Source organism: Oncorhynchus keta, chromosome 27 (assembly GCF_023373465.1).
Source record: "Oncorhynchus keta strain PuntledgeMale-10-30-2019 chromosome 27, Oket_V2, whole genome shotgun sequence".
NCBI lineage: Eukaryota > Metazoa > Chordata > Actinopteri > Salmoniformes > Salmonidae > Oncorhynchus > Oncorhynchus keta.
The window spans coordinates 27,188,031-27,208,685 of NC_068447.1; positions in this window are offsets into that span (position 1 = coordinate 27,188,031).

Consider the following 20,655-nt stretch of genomic DNA (forward strand, 5'->3'; position numbering starts at 1 on the left):
TGTTTGAAGTTGCTTCCTCACTTTGCACCACTGTCTGTAAGTCACATTGGTACCGTATTCACCTCATTGCTTGTTGCACTGTTGTTAAAGGTCCCCTACTTACAAGTGAGACATTTGTATTTGCACAGAAGGTTGTGGATTTTTAGATTGTTGACATAGGCTTTTTAAAACAAAAAGCTTTCATATTATAATTTGAATGTTTCTCACATTCCTATACCTATTTGGTGAAGTAACCTATGGCTGTATTGAAAGCAGTCCATGTCCAGTAGATGGCAGTCCATGTCCAGTAGATGGCAGTCCATGTCCAGTAGATGGCAGTCCATGTCCAGTAGATGGCAGTCAATGTCCAGTAGATGGCAGTCAATGTCCAGTAGATGGCAGTCCATGTCCAGTAGATGGCAGTCACTGTCCAGTAGATGGCAGTCCATGTCCAGTAGATGGCAGTCCATGCCCAGTAGATGGCAGTCCATGTCCAGAAGATGGCAGTCCATGTCCAGTAGATGGCAGTCAATGTCCAGTAGATGGCAGTCCATGCCCAGTAGATGGCAGTCCATGTCCAGTAGATGGCAGTCCATGTCCAGTAGATGGCAGTCCATGCCCAGTAGATGGCAGTCCATGTCCAGTAGATGGCAGTCCATGTCCAGTAGATGGCAGTCCATGCCCAGTAGATGGCAGTCCATGTCCAGTAGATGGCAGTCCATGTCCAGTAGATGGCAGTCCATGTCCAGTAGATGGCAGTCCATGTCCAGTAGATGGCAGTCCATGTCCAGTAGATGGCAGTCCATGTCCAGTAGATGGCAGTCCATGTCCAGTAGATGGCAGTCCATGTCCAGTAGATGGCAGTCCATGTCCAGTAGATGGCAGTCCATGTCCAGTAGATGGCAGTCCATGTCCAGTAGATGGCAGTCCATGTCCAGTAGATGGCAGTCCATGCCCAGTAGATGGCAGTCCACGTCCAGTAGATGGCAGTCCATGTCCAGTAGATGGCAGTCCATTCCTATTCTTATTTTTTTATTTTTTATTACTATCAATGGTCCTCTGTATGTTACCCACTGTAGAGTCAAGTGGCTGCTTAGATATTGAAAAATGTATCTTCGGCAGGTAGACAGCCATCATATCAATCCATGTTTTACTGAGATATAGGTGATATTAGTATTATCATTATTACCATTCTAATGAACTTTGGTGCCTTTTCAATTTTCCAAGAGATTCACATCATTACACACTTTCTAATTTTCTTCCTCTCACACAGAACACAAACCACGCTATCTCTATGAGTTGGTGTCTTCATATGTTCACAAACAGACACCATCATTGTGCTCGGCTAATTGTGCAATTCTGTTTGGGACTCATTTGTAGAAAAAGGAAGCAAGGGAATTCAACGAATGAGAAGGGCGAGGAAAGCGAGAGAACTACACACTTCCATTTAGGCACCAGCAGGGAAGAAAATACTATTTTTTACAGCTATGATAAGCCCCTATGAAACACATTCAGGCCAGTGCAGCTGCTGACTGGTGAAGTGGGTGTGGTGTGAGGTCATCACAGAGCGCAGGGTGTCAGAGACAATGAAGAAGCCAAGTAGATATATGCAGGCCTAGGCCAAGCCAAGGCTTGGGTCAGTCTGTTATATCTGGTGTAATTCTCCTGTCTTATCTGTTATCGTGTGAATTTAAGTATGCTCCCTCTAATTATCTCTCCCTCCCCTCCCAGAGGACCTGAGCCCTAGGACATGCCTCAAGATTACCTGGCCTGATGACTCTTGGCTGTCCCCAGTCCACTGTTGCTCCAGTTGCAACTGTTCTGCCTGTGGCTATGAAACTCTGACCTGTTCACCAGACGTGCTACCTGTTACAGACCTGCTGTTCTCTCTCTCTTTCTCTCTCTCTACCTCTCTCTCTCTCTCTCTCTCTCTCTCTCTCTACCTCTCTCTCTCTCTCTTTCTCTCTCTCTCTACCTCTCTCTCTCTACCTCTCTCTCTCTACCTCTCTCTCTACCTCGACTATGAAAAGCCAGTTGACATTTACTCCTGAGGTACTGACCTGTTGCACCCTCTACAACCCTGCTGGTCATCTAACGTTTGAACATCTTGAAGAACAATCTGGCCTTAATGGCCATGTACTCTTATAATCTCCACTCCACACAGCCAGAAGAGGACCAGCCACCCCTCAGAGCCTGGTTCCTCTCTAGGTGTCTTCCTAGGTTCCTGCCTTTCTAGAGAGTTTTTCCTCGCCACCATGCTTCTACATCTGCATTGCTTGCTGTTTGGGGTTTTAGGCTGGGTTTCTGTATAGCACTGTGTGACATCTGCTGATGTAAAAACGGGCTTTATAAATACATTTGATTGATTGATCTTCTCTGTCCTAGTAATGTTATACGTGAGCAGGGGGACACTGGGTGTTTCCTATCAGGCGCACAAAGAGCTATTGAAGTGGGTTTGTTCCTCTACTTCCCCTCCGGCCTCACACAGACCAGGGCTGGGCCCTCCTCTATTATATGGAGCCTCGGCCTGCATAGATCTACACAGACTAACAGCTGGGTTACAGCCTAGGCCTGCATAGATCTACACAGACTAACAGCTGGGTTACAGCCTAGGCCTGCATATATCTACACAGAGTAACAGCTGGGTTACAGCCTAGGCCTGCATATATCTACACAGAGTAACAGCTGGGTTACAGCCTAGGCCTGCATATATCTACACAGAGTAACAGCTGGGTTACAGCCTAGGCCTGCATATATCTACACAGAGTAACAGCTGGGTTACAGCCTAGGCCTGCATATATCTACACAGAGTAACAGCTGGGTTACAGCCTAGGCCTGCATATATCTACACAGAGTAACAGCTGGGTTACAGCCTAGGCCTGCATATATCTACACAGAGTAACAGCTGGGTTACAGCCTAGGCCTGCATATATCTCCACAGAGTAACAGCTGGGTTACAGCCTAGGCCTGCATATATCTACACAGAGTAACAGCTGGGTTACAGCCTAGGCCTGCATATATCTACACAGAGTAACAGCTGGGTTACAGCCTAGGCCTGCATATATCTACACAGAGTAACAGCTGGGTTACAGCCTAGGCCTGCATATATCTACACAGAGTAACAGCTGGGTTACAGCCTAGGCCTGCATAGATCTACACAGAGTAACAGCTGGGTTACAGCCTAGGCCTGCATAGATCTACACAGACTAACAGCTGGGTTACAGCCTAGGCCTGCATAGATCTACACAGACTAACAGCTGGGTTACAGCCTAGGCCTGCATAGATCTACACAGAGTAACAGCTGGGTTACAGCCTAGGCCTGCATAGATCTACACAGACTAACAGCTGGGTTACAGCCTAGGCCTGCATAGATCTACACAGACTAACAGCTGGGTTACAGCCTAGGCCTGCATAGATCTACACAGAGTAACAGCTGGGTTACAGCCTAGGCCTGCATAGATCTACACAGAGTAACAGCTGGGTTACAGCCTAGGCCTGCATAGATCTACACAGACTAACAGCTGGGTTACAGCCTAGGCCTGCATAGATCTACACAGACTAACAGCTGGGTTACAGCCTAGGCCTGCATATATCTACACAGAGTAACAGCTGGGTTACAGCCTAGGCCTGCATATATCTACACAGACTAACAGCTGGGTTACAGCCTAGGCCTGCATAGATCTACACAGACTAACAGCTGGGTTACAGCCTAGGCCTGCATAGATCTACACAGAGTAACAGCTGGGTTACAGCCTAGGCCTGCATAGATCTACACAGAGTAACAGCTGGGTTACAGCCTAGGCCTGCATAGATCTACACAGAGTAACAGCTGGGTTACAGCCTAGGCCTGCATAGATCTACACAGAGTAACAGCTGGGTTACAGCCTAGGCCTGCATAGATCTACACAGAGTAACAGCTGGGTTACAGCCTAGGCCTGCATAGATCTACACAGAGTAACAGCTGGGTTACAGCCTAGGCCTGCATATATCTACACAGAGTAACAGCTGGGTTACAGCCTAGGCCTGCATAGATCTACACAGAGTAACAGCTGGGTTACAGCCTAGGCCTGCATAGATCTACACAGAGTAACAGCTGGGTTACAGCCTAGGCCTGCATAGATCTACACAGAGTAACAGCTGGGTTACAGCCTAGGCCTGCATAGATCTACACAGAGTAACAGCTGGGTTACAGCCTAGGCCTGCATAGATCTCCACAGAGTAACAGCTGGGTTACAGCCTAGGCCTGCATAGATCTACACAGAGTAACAGCTGGGTTACAGCCTAGGCCTGCATAGATCTACACAGAGTAACAGCTGGGTTACAGCCTAGGCCTGCATAGATCTACACAGAGTAACAGCTGGGTTACAGCCTAGGCCTGCATAGATCTACACAGAGTAACAGCTGGGTCACAGCCTAGGCCTGCATAGATCTACACAGAGTAACAGCTGGGTTACAGCCTAGGCCTGCATAGATCTACACAGAGTAACAGCTGGGTTACAGCCTAGGCCTGCATAGATCTACACAGAGTAACAGCTGGGTTACAGCCTAGGCCTGCATATATCTACACAGAGTAACAGCTGGGTTACAGCCTAGGCCTGCATAGATCTACACAGAGTAACAGCTGGGTTACAGCCTAGGCCTGCATAGATCTACACAGAGTAACAGCTGGGTTACAGCCTAGGCCTGCATAGATCTACACAGAGTAACAGCTGGGCTACAGCCTAGGCCTGCATATATCTACACAGAGTAACAGCTGGGTTACAGCCTAGGCCTGCATAGATCTACACAGAGTAACAGCTGGGTTACAGCCTAGGCCTGCATATATCTACACAGAGTAACAGCTGGGTTACAGCCTAGGCCTGCATAGATCTCCACAGAGTAACAGCTGGGTTACAGCCTAGGCCTGCATAGATCTACACAGAGTAACAGCTGGGCTACAGCCTAGGCCTGCATATATCTACACAGAGTAACAGCTGGGTTACAGCCTAGGCCTGCATAGATCTCCACAGAGTAACAGCTGGGTTACAGCCTAGGCCTGCATATATCTACACAGAGTAACAGCTGGGTTACAGCCTAGGCCTGCATATATCTACACAGAGTAACAGCTGGGCTACAGCCTAGGCCTGCATATATCTACACAGAGTAACAGCTGGGTTACAGCCTAGGCCTGCATAGATCTCCACAGAGTAACAGCTGGGTTACAGCCTAGGCCTGCATAGATCTACACAGAGTAACAGCTGGGCTACAGCCTAGGCCTGCATATATCTACACAGAGTAACAGCTGGGTTACAGCCTAGGCCTGCATAGATCTACACAGAGTAACAGCTGGGCTACAGCCTAGGCCTGCATATATCTACACAGAGTAACAGCTGGGTTACAGCCTAGGCCTGCATAGATCTACACAGAGTAACAGCTGGGCTACAGCCTAGGCCTGCATATATCTACACAGAGTAACAGCTGGGCTACAGCCTAGGCCTGCATATATCTACACAGAGTAACAGCTGGGTTACAGCCTAGGCCTGCATAGATGTACACAGAGTAACAGCTGGGTTACAGCCTAGGCCTGCATAGATCTCCACAGAGTAACAGCTGGGCTACAGCCTAGGCCTGCATATATCTACACAGAGTAACAGCTGGGTTACAGCCTAGGCCTGCATAGATCTCCACAGAGTAACAGCTGGGTTACAGCCTAGGCCTGCATAGATCTACACAGAGTAACAGCTGGGTTACAGCCTAGGCCTGCATAGATCTACACAGAGTAACAGCTGGGTTACAGCCTAGGCCTGCATATATCTACACAGAGTAACAGCTGGGTTACAGCCTAGGCCTGCATAGATCTCCACAGAGTAACAGCTGGGTTACAGCCTAGGCCTGCATATATCTACACAGAGTAACAGCTGGGTTACAGCCTAGGCCTGCATAGATCTACACAGAGTAACAGCTGGGTTACAGCCTAGGCCTGCATATATCTACACAGAGTAACAGCTGGGTTACAGCCTAGGCCTGCATATATCTACACAGAGTAACAGCTGGGTTACAGCCTAGGCCTGCATATATCTACACAGAGTAACAGCTGGGTTACAGCCTAGGCCTGCATATATCTACACAGAGTAACAGCTGGGTTACAGCCTAGGCCTGCATATATCTACACAGAGTAACAGCTGGGTTACAGCCTAGGCCTGCATATATCTACACAGAGTAACAGCTGGGTTACAGCCTAGGCCTGCATATATCTACACAGAGTAACAGCTGGGTTACAGCCTAGGCCTGCATAGATCTACACAGAGTAACAGCTGGGTTACAGCCTAGGCCTGCATATATCTACACAGAGTAACAGCTGGGTTACAGCCTAGGCCTGCATAGATCTACACAGAGTAACAGCTGGGTTACAGCCTAGGCCTGCATAGATCTCCACAGAGTAACAGCTGGGTTACAGCCTAGGCCTGCATATATCTACACAGAGTAACAGCTGGGTTACAGCCTAGGCCTGCATAGATCTACACAGAGTAACAGCTGGGTTACAGCCTAGGCCTGCATAGATCTACACAGAGTAACAGCTGGGTTACAGCCTAGGCCTGCATAGATCTACACAGACTAACAGCTGGGTTACAGCCTAGGCCTGCATATATCTACACAGAGTAACAGCTGGGTTACAGCCTAGGCCTGCATATATCTACACAGACTAACAGCTGGGTTACAGCCTAGGCCTGCATAGATCTACACAGAGTAACAGCTGGGTTACAGCCTAGGCCTGCATATATCTACACAGAGTAACAGCTGGGTTACAGCCTAGGCCTGCATATATCTACACAGAGTAACAGCTGGGTTACAGCCTAGGCCTGCATAGATCTCCACAGAGTAACAGCTGGGTTACAGCCTAGGCCTGCATATATCTACACAGAGTAACAGCTGGGTTACAGCCTAGGCCTGCATATATCTACACAGAGTAACAGCTGGGTTACAGCCTAGGCCTGCATAGATCTACACAGAGTAACAGCTGGGTTACAGCCTAGGCCTGCATATATCTACACAGAGTAACAGCTGGGTTACAGCCTAGGCCTGCATATATCTACACAGAGTAACAGCTGGGTTACAGCCTAGGCCTGCATATATCTACACAGAGTAACAGCTGGGTTACAGCCTAGGCCTGCATATATCTACACAGAGTAACAGCTGGGTTACAGCCTAGGCCTGCATATATCTACACAGAGTAACAGCTGGGTTACAGCCTAGGCCTGCATATATCTACACAGAGTAACAGCTGGGTTACAGCCTAGGCCTGCATATATCTACACAGAGTAACAGCTGGGTTACAGCCTAGGCCTGCATAGATCTACACAGAGTAACAGCTGGGTTACAGCCTAGGCCTGAATAGATCTACACAGAGTAACAGCTGGGTTACAGCCTAGGCCTGCATAGATCTACACAGACTAACAACTGGGTTACAGCCTAGGCCTGCATATATCTACACAGAGTAACAGCTGGGTTACAGCCTAGGCCTGCATATATCTACACAGACTAACAGCTGGGTTACAGCCTAGGCCTGCATATATCTACACAGAGTAACAGCTGGGTTACAGCCTAGGCCTGCATATATCTACACAGACTAACAGCTGGGTTACAGCCTAGGCCTGCATATATCTCCACAGAGTAACAGCTGGGTTACAGTCTAGGCCTGCATAGATCTCCACAGAGTAACAGCTGGGTTACAGTCTAGGCCTGCATATATCTACACAGAGTAACAGCTGGGTTACAGCCTAGGCCTGCATATATCTACACAGAGTAACAGCTGGGTTACAGCCTAGGCCTGCATATATCTACACAGAGTAACAGCTGGGTTACAGCCTAGGCCTGCATAGATCTACACAGACTAACAGCTGGGTTACAGCCTAGGCCTGCATATATCTACACAGACTAACAGCTGGGTTACAGCCTAGGCCTGCATATATCTACACAGACTAACAGCTGGGTTACAGCCTAGGCCTGCATAGATCTCCACAGAGTAACAGCTGGGTTACAGCCTAGGCCTGCATATATCTACACAGAGTAACAGCTAGGCCTGCATATATCTACACAGAGTAACAGCTGGGTTACAGGCCTGCATATATCTACACAGAGTAACAGCTGGGTTACAGCCTAGGCCTGCATATATCTACACAGAGTAACAGCTGGGTTACAGCCTAGGCCTGCATATATCTACACAGAGTAACAGCTGGGTTACAGCCTAGGCCTGCATATATCTACACAGAGTAACAGCTGGGTTACAGCCTAGGCCTGCATATATCTACACAGAGTAACAGCTGGGTTACAGCCTAGGCCTGCATATATCTACACAGAGTAACAGCTGGGTTACAGCCTAGGCCTGCATATATCTACACAGAGTAACAGCTGGGTTACAGCCTAGGCCTGCATATATCTACACAGAGTAACAGCTGGGTTACAGCCTAGGCCTGCATATATCTACACAGAGTAACAGCTGGGTTACAGCCTAGGCCTGCATAGATCTACACAGAGTAACAGCTGGGTTACAGCCTAGGCCTGCATATATCTACACAGAGTAACAGCTGGGTTACAGCCTAGGCCTGCATATATCTACACAGAGTAACAGCTGGGTTACAGCCTAGGCCTGCATATATCTACACAGAGTAACAGCTGGGTTACAGCCTAGGCCTGCATATATCTACACAGAGTAACAGCTGGGTTACAGCCTAGGCCTGCATATATCTACACAGAGTAACAGCTGGGTTACAGCCTAGGCCTGCATATATCTACACAGAGTAACAGCTGGGTTACAGCCTAGGCCTGCATATATCTACACAGAGTAACAGCTGGGTTACAGCCTAGGCCTGCATAGATCTACACAGAGTAACAGCTGGGTTACAGCCTAGGCCTGAATAGATCTACACAGAGTAACAGCTGGGTTACAGCCTAGGCCTGCATAGATCTACACAGACTAACAACTGGGTTACAGCCTAGGCCTGCATATATCTACACAGAGTAACAGCTGGGTTACAGCCTAGGCCTGCATATATCTACACAGACTAACAGCTGGGTTACAGCCTAGGCCTGCATATATCTACACAGAGTAACAGCTGGGTTACAGCCTAGGCCTGCATATATCTACACAGACTAACAGCTGGGTTACAGCCTAGGCCTGCATATATCTCCACAGAGTAACAGCTGGGTTACAGTCTAGGCCTGCATAGATCTCCACAGAGTAACAGCTGGGTTACAGTCTAGGCCTGCATATATCTACACAGAGTAACAGCTGGGTTACAGCCTAGGCCTGCATAGATCTACACAGAGTAACAGCTGGGTTACAGCCTAGGCCTGCATATATCTACACAGAGTAACAGCTGGGTTACAGCCTAGGCCTGCATAAATCTACACAGACTAACAGCTGGGTTACAGCCTAGGCCTGCATAGATCTACACAGAGTAACAGCTGGGTTACAGCCTAGGCCTGCATATATCTACACAGACTAACAGCTGGGTTACAGCCTAGGCCTGCATAGATCTCCACAGAGTAACAGCTGGGTTACAGCCTAGGCCTGCATATATCTACACAGAGTAACAGCTGGGTTACAGCCTAGGCCTGCATAAATCTACACAGAGTAACAGCTGGGTTACAGCCTAGGCCTGCATATATCTACACAGAGTAACAGCTGGGTTACAGCCTAGGCCTGCATATATCTACACAGAGTAACAGCTGGGTTACAGCCTAGGCCTGCATATATCTACACAGAGTAACAGCTGGGTTACAGCCTATGCCTGCATATATCTACACAGAGTAACAGCTGGGTTACAACATATATCTACACAGAGTAACAGCTGGGTTACAGCCTAGGCCTGCATATATCTACACAGAGTAACAGCTGGGTTACAGCCTAGGCCTGCATATATCTACACAGAGTAACAGCTGGGTTACAGCCTATGCCTGCATATATCTACACAGAGTAACAGCTGGGTTACAGCCTAGGCCTGCATATATCTACACAGAGTAACAGCTGGGTTACAGCCTAGGCCTGCATATATCTACACAGAGTAACAGCTGGGTTACAGCCTAGGCCTGCATATATCTACACAGAGTAACAGCTGGGTTACAGCCTAGGCCTGCATATATCTACACAGAGTAACAGCTGGGTTACAGCCAGCCTAGGCCTGCCTAGGCCTGCATATATCTACACAGAGTAACAGCTGGGTTACAGCCTAGGCCTGCATATATCTACACAGAGTAACAGCTGGGTTACAGCCTAGGCCTGCATATATCTACACAGAGTAACAGCTGGGTTACAGCCTAGGCCTGCATATATCTACACAGAGTAACAGCTGGGTTACAGCCTAGGCCTGCATATATCTCCACAGAGTAACAGCTGGGTTACAGCCTAGGCCTGCATATATCTACACAGAGTAACAGCTGGGTTACAACCTCGGCCTGCATATATCTACATAGAGTAACAGCTGGGTTACAGCCTAGGCCTGCATATATCTACACAGAGTAACAGCTGGGTTACAGCCTAGGCCTGCATAGATCTACACAGAGTAACAGCTGGGTTACAGCCTAGGCCTGCATATATCTACACAGAGTAACAGCTGGGTTACAGCCTAGGCCTGCATATATCTACACAGAGTAACAGCTGGGTTACAGCCTAGGCCTGCATATATCTACACAGAGTAACAGCTGGGTTACAGCCTAGGCCTGCATAGATCTACACAGAGTAACAGCTGGGTTACAGCCTAGGCCTGCGTAGATCTACACAGAGTAACAGCTGGGTTACAGCCTAGGCCTGCATAGATCTCCACAGAGTAACAGCTGGGTTACAGCCTAGGCCTGCATAGATCTACACAGAGTAACAGCTGGGTTACAGCCTAGGCCTGCATAGATCTACACAGAGTAACAGCTGGGTTACAGCCAGGCCTGCATAGATCTACACAGAGTAACAGCTGGGTTACAGCCTAGGCCTGCATAGATCTCCACAGAGTAACAGCTGGGTTACAGCCTAGGCCTGCATATATCTACACAGAGTAACAGCTGGGTTACAGCCTAGGCCTGCATAGATCTACACAGAGTAACAGCTGGGTTACAGCCTAGGCCTGCATAGATCTCCACAGAGTAACAGCTGGGTTACAGCCTAGGCCTGCATAGATCTACACAGAGTAACAGCTGGGTTACAGCCTAGGCCTGCATATATCTACACAGAGTAACAGCTGGGTTACAGCCTAGGCCTGCATAGATCTACACAGAGTAACAGCTGGGTTACAGCCTAGGCCTGCATAGATCTACACAGAGTAACAGCTGGGTTACAGCCTAGGCCTGCATAGATCTCCACAGAGTAACAGCTGGGTTACAGCCTAGGCCTGCATAGATCTACACAGAGTAACAGCTGGGTTACAGCCTAGGCCTGCATAGATCTCCACAGAGTAACAGCTGGGTTATAGCCTGCATATATCTACACAGAGTAACAGCTGGGTTACAGCCTAGGCCTGCATATATCTACACAGAGTAACAGCTGGGTTACAGCCTAGGCCTGCATAGATGTTCACAGACTAACAGCTGGGTTACAGCCTAGGCCTGCATAGATCTCCACAGAGTAACAGCTGGGTTACAGCCTAGGCCTGCATATATCTACACAGAGTAACAGCTGGGTTACAGCCTAGGCCTGCATAGATCTCCACAGAGTAACAGCTGGGTTACAGCCTAGGCCTGCATAGATCTACACAGAGTAACAGCTGGGTTACAGCCTAGGCCTGCATAGATCTCCACAGAGTAACAGCTGGGTTACAGCCTAGGCCTGCATAGATCTACACAGAGTAACAGCTGGGTTACAGCCTAGGCCTGCATAGATCTACACAGAGTAACAGCTGGGTTACAGCCTAGGCCTGCATATATCTACACAGAGTAACAGCTGGGTTACAGCCTAGGCCTGCATAGATCTACACAGAGTAACAGCTGGGTTACAGCCTAGGCCTGCATAGATCTACACAGAGTAACAGCTGGGTTACAGCCTAGGCCTGCATAGATCTACACAGAGTAACAGCTGGGTTACAGCCTAGGCCTGCATAGATCTACACAGAGTAACAGCTGGGTTACAGCCTAGGCCTGCATAGATCTACACAGAGTAACAGCTGGGTTACAGCCTAGGCCTGCATATATCTACACAGAGTAACAGCTGGGTTACAGCCTAGGCCTGCATAGATCTACACAGAGTAACAGCTGGGTTACAGCCTAGGCCTGCATAGATCTCCACAGAGTAACAGCTGGGTTACAGCCTAGGCCTGCATAGATCTACACAGACTAACAGCTGGGTTACAGCCTAGGCCTGCATAGATGTACACAGACTAACAGCTGGGTTACAGCCTAGGCCTGCATAGATCTACACAGAGTAACAGCTGGGTTACAGCCTAGGCCTGCATATATCTACACAGAGTAACAGCTGGGTTACAGCCTAGGCCTGCATAGATCTACACAGAGTAACAGCTGGGTTACAGCCTAGGCCTGCATAGATCTACACAGAGTAACAGCTGGGTTACAGCCTAGGCCTGCATAGATCTACACAGAGTAACAGCTGGGTTACAGCCTAGGCCTGCATAGATCTCCACAGAGTAACAGCTGGGTTACAGCCTAGGCCTGCATAGATCTACACAGAGTAACAGCTGGGTTACAGCCTAGGCCTGCATATATCTACACAGAGTAACAGCTGGGTTACAGCCTAGGCCTGCATAGATCTCCACACAGTAACAGCTGGGTTACAGCCTAGGCCTGCATAGATCTACAGCCTAGGCCTGCATAGATCTCCACAGAGTAACAGCTGGGTTACAGCCTAGGCCTGCATAGATCTCCACAGAGTAACAGCTGGGTTACAGCCTAGGCCTGCATAGATCTCCACAGAGTAACAGCTGGGTTAAAGCCTAGGCCTGCATAGATCTCCACAGAGTAACAGCTGGGTTACAGCCTAGGCCTGCATAGATCTCCACAGAGTAACAGCTGGGTTACAGCCTAGGCCTGCATAGATCTACACAGAGTAACAGCTGGGTTAAAGCCTAGGCCTGCATAGATCTACACAGAGTAACAGCTGGGTTACAGCCTAGGCCTGCATAGATCTACACAGAGTAACAGCTGGGTTACAGCCTAGGCCTGCATAGATCTACACAGACTAACAGCTGGGTTACAGCCTAGGCCTGCATATATCTACACAGATCTGGGTTACAGCCTAGGCCTGCATAGATCTACACAGAGTAACAGCTGGGTTACAGCCTAGGCCTGCATAGATCTACACAGAGTAACAGCTGGGTTACAGCCTAGGCCTGCATAGATCTCCACAGAGTAACAGCTGGGTTAAAGCCTAGGCCTGCATAGATCTCCACAGAGTAACAGCTGGGTTACAGCCTAGGCCTGCATAGATCTACACAGAGTAACAGCTGGGTTAAAGCCTAGGCCTGCATAGATCTCCACAGAGTAACAGCTGGGTTAAGCCTAGGCCTGCATAGATCTACACAGAGTAACAGCTGGGTTACAGCCTAGGCCTGCATAGATCTCCACAGAGTAACAGCTGGGTTACAGCCAGGCCTAGATCTACACAGAGTAACAGCTGGGTTACAGCCTAGGCCTGCATAGATCTACACAGAGTAACAGCTGGGTTACAGCCTAGGCCTGCATAGATCTACACAGAGTAACAGCTGGGTTACAGCCTAGGCCTGCATAGATCTACACAGACTAACAGCTGGGTTACAGCCTAGGCCTGCATATATCTACACAGAGTAACAGCTGGGTTACAGCCTAGGCCTGCATAGATCTACACAGAGTAACAGCTGGGTTACAGCCTAGGCCTGCATAGATCTACACAGAGTAACAGCTGGGTTACAGCCTAGGCCTGCATAGATCTACACAGAGTAACAGCTGGGTTACAGCCTAGGCCTGCATAGATCTACACAGAGTAACAGCTGGGTTACAGCCTAGGCCTGCATATATCTCCACAGAGTAACAGCTGGGTTACAGCCTAGGCCTGCATAGATCTCCACAGAGTAACAGCTGGGTTACAGCCTAGGCCTGCATAGATCTACACAGAGTAACAGCTGGGTTACAGCCTAGGCCTGCATAGATCTCCACAGAGTAACAGCTGGGTTACAGCCTAGGCCTGCATAGATCTACACAGAGTAACAGCTGGGTTACAGCCTAGGCCTGCATAGATCTCCACAGAGTAACAGCTGGGTTACAGCCTAGGCCTGCATAGATCTCCACAGAGTAACAGCTGGGTTACAGCCTAGGCCTGCATAGATCTCCACAGAGTAACAGCTGGGTTACAGCCTAGGCCTGCATATATCTACACAGAGTAACAGCTGGGTTACAGCCTAGGCCTGCATAGATCTACACAGAGTAACAGCTGGGTTACAGCCTAGGCCTGCATATATCTACACAGAGTAACAGCTGGGTTACAGCCTAGGCCTGCATATATCTCCACAGAGTAACAGAGGCCTGCATAGATCTCCACAGAGTAACAGCTGGGTTACAGCCTAGGCCTGCATAGATCTCCACAGAGTAACAGCTGGGTTACAGCCTAGGCCTGCATAGATCTCCACAGAGTAACAGCTGGGTTACAGCCTAGGCCTGCATAGATCTCCACAGAGTAACAGCTGGGTTACAGCCTAGGCCTGCATAGATCTCCACAGAGTAACAGCAGTTACAGCCTAGGCCTGCATAGATCTGGTAACAGCTGGGTTACAGCCTAGGCCTGCATAGATCTACACAGAGTAACAGCTGGGTTAGGCCTGCATAGCACAGAGTAACAGCTGGGTTACAGCCTAGGCCTGCATATATCTACACAGAGTAACAGCTGGGTTACAGCCTAGGCCTGCATAGCCTGCTGGGTTACATAGGCCTGCATATATCTACACAGAGTAACAGCTGGGTTACAGCCTAGGCCTGCATATATCTACACAGAGTAACAGCTGGGTTACAGCCTAGGCCTGCATATATCTACACAGAGTAACAGCTGGGTTACAGCCTAGGCCTGCATAGATCTACACAGAGTAACAGCTGGGTTACAGCCTAGGCCTGCATAGATCTACACAGAGTAACAGCTGGGTTACAGCCTAGGCCTGCATATCTACACAGAGTCTGGGTTACAGCCTAGGCCTGCATCTACACAGAGTAACAGCTGGGTTACAGCCTAGGCCTGCATAGATCTACACAGAGTAACAGCTGGGTTACAGCCTAGGCCTGCATATATCTACACAGAGTAACAGCTGGGTTACAGCCTAGGCCTGCATAGATCTACACAGAGTAACAGCTGGGTTACAGCCTAGGCCTGCATATATCTACACAGAGTAACAGCTGGGTTACAGCCTAGGCCTGCATAGATCTACACAGACTAACAGCTGGGTTACAGCCTAGGCCTGCATATATCTACACAGAGTAACAGCTGGGTTACAGCCTAGGCCTGCATATATCTACACAGAGTAACAGCTGGGTTACAGCCTAGGCCTGCATAGATCTACAGACTAACAGTTACAGCCTAGGCCTGCATATATCTACACAGAGTAACAGCTGGGTTACAGCCTAGGCCTGCATAGATCTACACAGAGTAACAGCTGGGATACAGCCTAGGCCTGCATAGATCTACACAGAGTAACAGCTGGGTTACAGCCTAGGCCTGCATAGATCTACACAGAGTAACAGCTGGGTTACAGCCTAGGCCTGCATATATCTACACAGAGTAACAGCTGGGTTACAGCCAGCATATATCTCCACAGAGTAACAGCTGGGTTACAGCCTAGGCCTGCATAGATCTACACAGAGTAACAGCTGGGTTACAGCCTAGGCCTGCATAGATCTCCACAGAGTAACAGCTGGGTTAAAGCCTAGGCCTGCATAGATCTCCACAGAGTAACAGCTGGGTTAAAGCCTAGGCCTGCATAGATCTCCACAGAGTAACAGCTGGGTTACAGCCTAGGCCTGCATAGATCTCCACAGAGTAACAGCTGGGTTACAGCCTAGGCCTGCATAGATCTCCACAGAGTAACAGCTGGGTTACAGCCAGCCATAGATCTCCACAGAGTAACAGCTGGGTTACAGCCTAGGCCTGCATAGATCTACACAGAGTAACAGCTGGGTTAAAGCCTAGGCCTGCATAGATCTACACAGAGTAACAGCTGGGTTACAGCCTAGGCCTGCATATCTACACAGAGTAACAGCTGGGTTACAGCCTAGGCCTGCATAGATCTACACAGAGTAACAGCTGGGTTACAGCCTAGGCCTGCATATATCTACACAGAGTAACAGCTGGGTTACAGCCTAGGCCTGCATAGATCTACACAGAGTAACAGCTGGGTTACAGCCTAGGCCTGCATATATCTACACAGAGTAACAGCTGGGTTACAGCCTAGGCCTGCATATATCTACACAGAGTAACAGCTGGGTTACAGCCTAGGCCTGCATAGATCTACACAGACTAACAGCTGGGTTACAGCCTAGGCCTGCATATATCTACACAGAGTAACAGCTGGGTTACAGCCTAGGCCTGCATATATCTAACACACAGAGTAACAGCTGGGTTACAGCCTAGGCCTGCATATATCTACACAGAGTAACAGCTGGGTTACAGCCTAGGCCTGCATAGATCTACACAGAGTAACAGCTGGGTTACAGCCTAGGCCTGCATATATCTACACAGAGTAACAGCTGGGTTACAGCCTAGGCCTGCATATATCTACACAGAGTAACAGCTGGGTTACAGCCTAGGCCTGCATAGATCTACACAGAGTAACAGCTGGGTTACAGCCTAGGCCTGCATATATCTACACAGAGTAACAGCTGGGTTACAGCCTAGGCCTGCATAGATCTACACAGAGTAACAGCTGGGTTACAGCCTAGGCCTGCATATCTACACAGACTAACAGCTGGGTTACAGCCTACTGCATATATCTACACAGACTAACAGCTGGGTTACAGCCTAGGCCTGCATATATCTACACAGAGTAACAGCTGGGTTACAGCCTAGGCCTGCATATATCTACACAGAGTAACAGCTGGGTTACAGCCTACAGATCTACACAGACTAACAGCTGGGTTACAGCCTAGGCCTGCATATATCTACACAGAGTAACAGCTGGGTTACAGCCTAGGCCTGCATATATCTACACAGAGTAACAGCTGGGTTACAGCCTAGGCCTGCATAGATCTACACAGAGTAACAGCTGGGTTACAGCCTAGGCCTGCATATATCTACACAGAGTAACAGCTGGGTTACAGCCTAGGCCTGCATATATCTACACAGAGTAACAGCTGGGTTACAGCCTAGGCCTGCATATATCTACACAGAGTAACAGCTGGGTTACAGCCTAGGCCTGCATATATCTACACAGAGTAACAGCTGGGTTACAGCCTAGGCCTGCATAGATCTACACAGAGTAACAGCTGGGTTACAGCCTAGGCCTGCATATATCTACACAGAGTAACAGCTGGGTTACAGCCTAGGCCTGCATAGATCTGGGTTAGCCACAGATCTAACAGCTGGGTTACAGCCTAGGCCTGCATATATCTACACAGAGTAACAGCTGGGTTACAGCCAGCATATATCTACACAGAGTAACAGCTGGGTTACAGCCTAGGCCTGCATAGATCTACACAGAGTAACAGCTGGGTTACAGCCTAGGCCTGCATATATCTACACAGAGTAACAGCTGGTTACAGCCTACATCTACCAGAGTAACAGCTGGGTTACAGCCTAGGCCTGCATAGATCTACACAGAGTAACAGCTGGGTTACAGCCTAGGCCTGCATATATCTACACAGAGTAACAGCTGGGTTACAGCCTAGGCCTGCATAGATCTCCACAGAGTAACAGCTGGGTTACAGCCTAGGCCTGCATAGATCTACACAGAGTAACAGCTGGGTTACAGCCTAGGCCTGCATAGATCTCCACAGAGTAACAGCTGGGTTACAGCCTAGGCCTGCATAGATCTACACAGAGTAACAGCTGGGTTACAGCCTAGGCCTGCATATATCTACACAGAGTAACAGCTGGGTTACAGCCTAGGCCTGCATATATCTACACAGAGTAACAGCTGGGTTACAGCCTAGGCCTGCATATATCTACACAGAGTAACAGCTGGGTTACAGCCTAGGCCTGCATAGATCTACACAGACTAACAGCTGGGTTACAGCCTAGGCCTGCATATATCTACACAGAGTAACAGCTGGGTTACAGCCTAGGCCTGCATATATCTACACAGAGTAACAGCTGGGTTACAGCCTAGGCCTGCATAGATCTACACAGACTAACAGCTGGGTTACAGCCTAGGCCTGCATATATCTACACAGAGTAACAGCTGGGTTACAGCCTAGGCCTGCATATATCTACACAGAGTAACAGCTGGGTTACAGCCTAGGCCTGCATATATCTACACAGCCTAACAGCTGGGTTACAGCCTAGGCCTGCATAGATCTACACAGAGTAACAGCTGGTAACAGTTACAGCCTAGGCCTGCATATATCTACACAGAGTAACAGCTGGGTTACAGCCTAGGCCTGCATATATCTACACAGACTAACAGCTGGGTTACAGCCTAGGCCTGCATATATCTACACAGACTAACAGCTGGGTTACAGCCTAGGCCTGCATAGATCTACACAGAGTAACAGCTGGGTTACAGCCTAGGCCTGCATAGATCTACACAGAGTAACAGCTGGGTTACAGCCTAGGCCTGCATAGATCTACACAGAGTAACAGCTGGGTTACAGCCTAGGCCTGCATAGATCTACACAGAGTAACAGCTGGGTTACAGCCTAGGCCTGCATATATCTACACAGAGTAACAGCTGGGTTACAGCCTAGGCCTGCATATATCTACACAGAGTAACAGCTGGGTTACAGCCTAGGCCTGCATATATCTACACAGTAACAGCTGGGCTAACAGCTGGTACCAGCTGGGTTACAGCCTAGGCCTGCATATATCTACACAGAGTAACAGCTGGGTTACAGCCTAGGCCTGCATAGATCTACACAGAGTAACAGCTGGGCTACAGCCAGGCCTGCATATATCTACACAGAGTAACAGCTGGGTTACAGCCTAGGCCTGATCTACACAGAGTAACAGCTGGGTTACAGCCTAGGCCTGCATATATCTACACAGAGTAACAGCTGGGTTACAGCCTAGGCCTGCATAGATCTACACAGAGTAACAGCTGGGTTACAGCCTAGGCCTGCAGACTCTGGGTTACAGCCAGGACTGCATATATCTACACAGAGTAACAGCTGGGTTACAGCCTAGGCCTGCATATATCTACACAGAGTAACAGCTGGGTTACAGCCTAGGCCTGCATAGATCTACACAGAGTAACAGCTGGGTTACAGCCTAGGCCTGCATATATCTACACAGAGTAACAGCTGGGTTACAGCCTAGGCCTGCATAGATCTCCACAGAGTAACAGCTGGGTTACAGCCTAGGCCTGCATAGATCTACACAGACTAACAGCTGGGTTACAGCCTAGGCCTGCATAGATCTACACAGAGTAACAGCTGGGTTACAGCCTAGGCCTGCATAGATCTACACAGAGTAACAGCTGGGTTACAGCCTAGGCCTGCATATATCTACACAGAGTAACAGCTGGGTTACAGCCTAGGCCTGCATATATCTACACAGAGTAACAGCTGGGTTACAGCCTAGGCCTGCATAGATCTACACAGAGTAACAGCTGGGTTACAGCCTAGGCCTGCATATATCTACACAGAGTAACAGCTGGGTTACAGCCTAGGCCTGCATAGATCTCCACAGAGTAACAGCTGGGTTACAGCCTATGCCTGCATATATCTACACAGACTAACAGCTGGGTTACAGCCTAGGCCTGCATAGATGTACACAGAGATCTAACAGCTGGGTTACAGCCTAGGCCTGCATATATCTACACAGAGTAACAGCTGGGTTACAGCCTAGGCCTGCATAGATCTACACAGAGTAACAGCTGGGTTACAGCCTAGGCCTGCATAGATCTCCACAGAGTAACAGCTGGGCTACAGCCTAGGCCTGCATATATCTACACAGAGTAACAGCTGGGTTACAGCCTAGGCCTGCATAGATCTCCACAGAGTAACAGCTGGGTTACAGCCTAGGCCTGCATAGCTGGGTTACAGATCTACACAGAGTAACAGCTGGGTTACAGCCTAGGCCTGCATAGTAACAGCTGGGTTACAGCCTAGGCCTGCATAGATGTACAGAGTAACAGCTGGGTTACAGCCTAGGCCTGCATAGATCTCCACAGAGTAACAGCTGGGTTACAGCCTAGGCCTGCATATATCTACACAGAGTAACAGCTGGGTTACAGCCTAGGCCTGCATAGATCTACACAGAGTAACAGCTGGGTTACAGCCTAGGCCTGCATAGATCTACACAGAGTAACAGCTGGGTTACAGCCTAGGCCTGCATAGATCTACACAGAGTAACAGCTGGGTTACAGCCTAGGCCTGCATATATCTACACAGAGTAACAGCTGGGTTACAGCCTAGGCCTGCATAGATCTCACAGAGTAACAGCTGGGTTACAGCCTAGGCCTGCATAGATCTACACAGATCTACACAGACTAACAGCTGGGTTACAGCCTAGGCCTGCATAGATCTACACAGAGTAACAGCTGGGTTACAGCCTAGGCCTGCATAGATCTACACAGAGTAACAGCTGGGTTA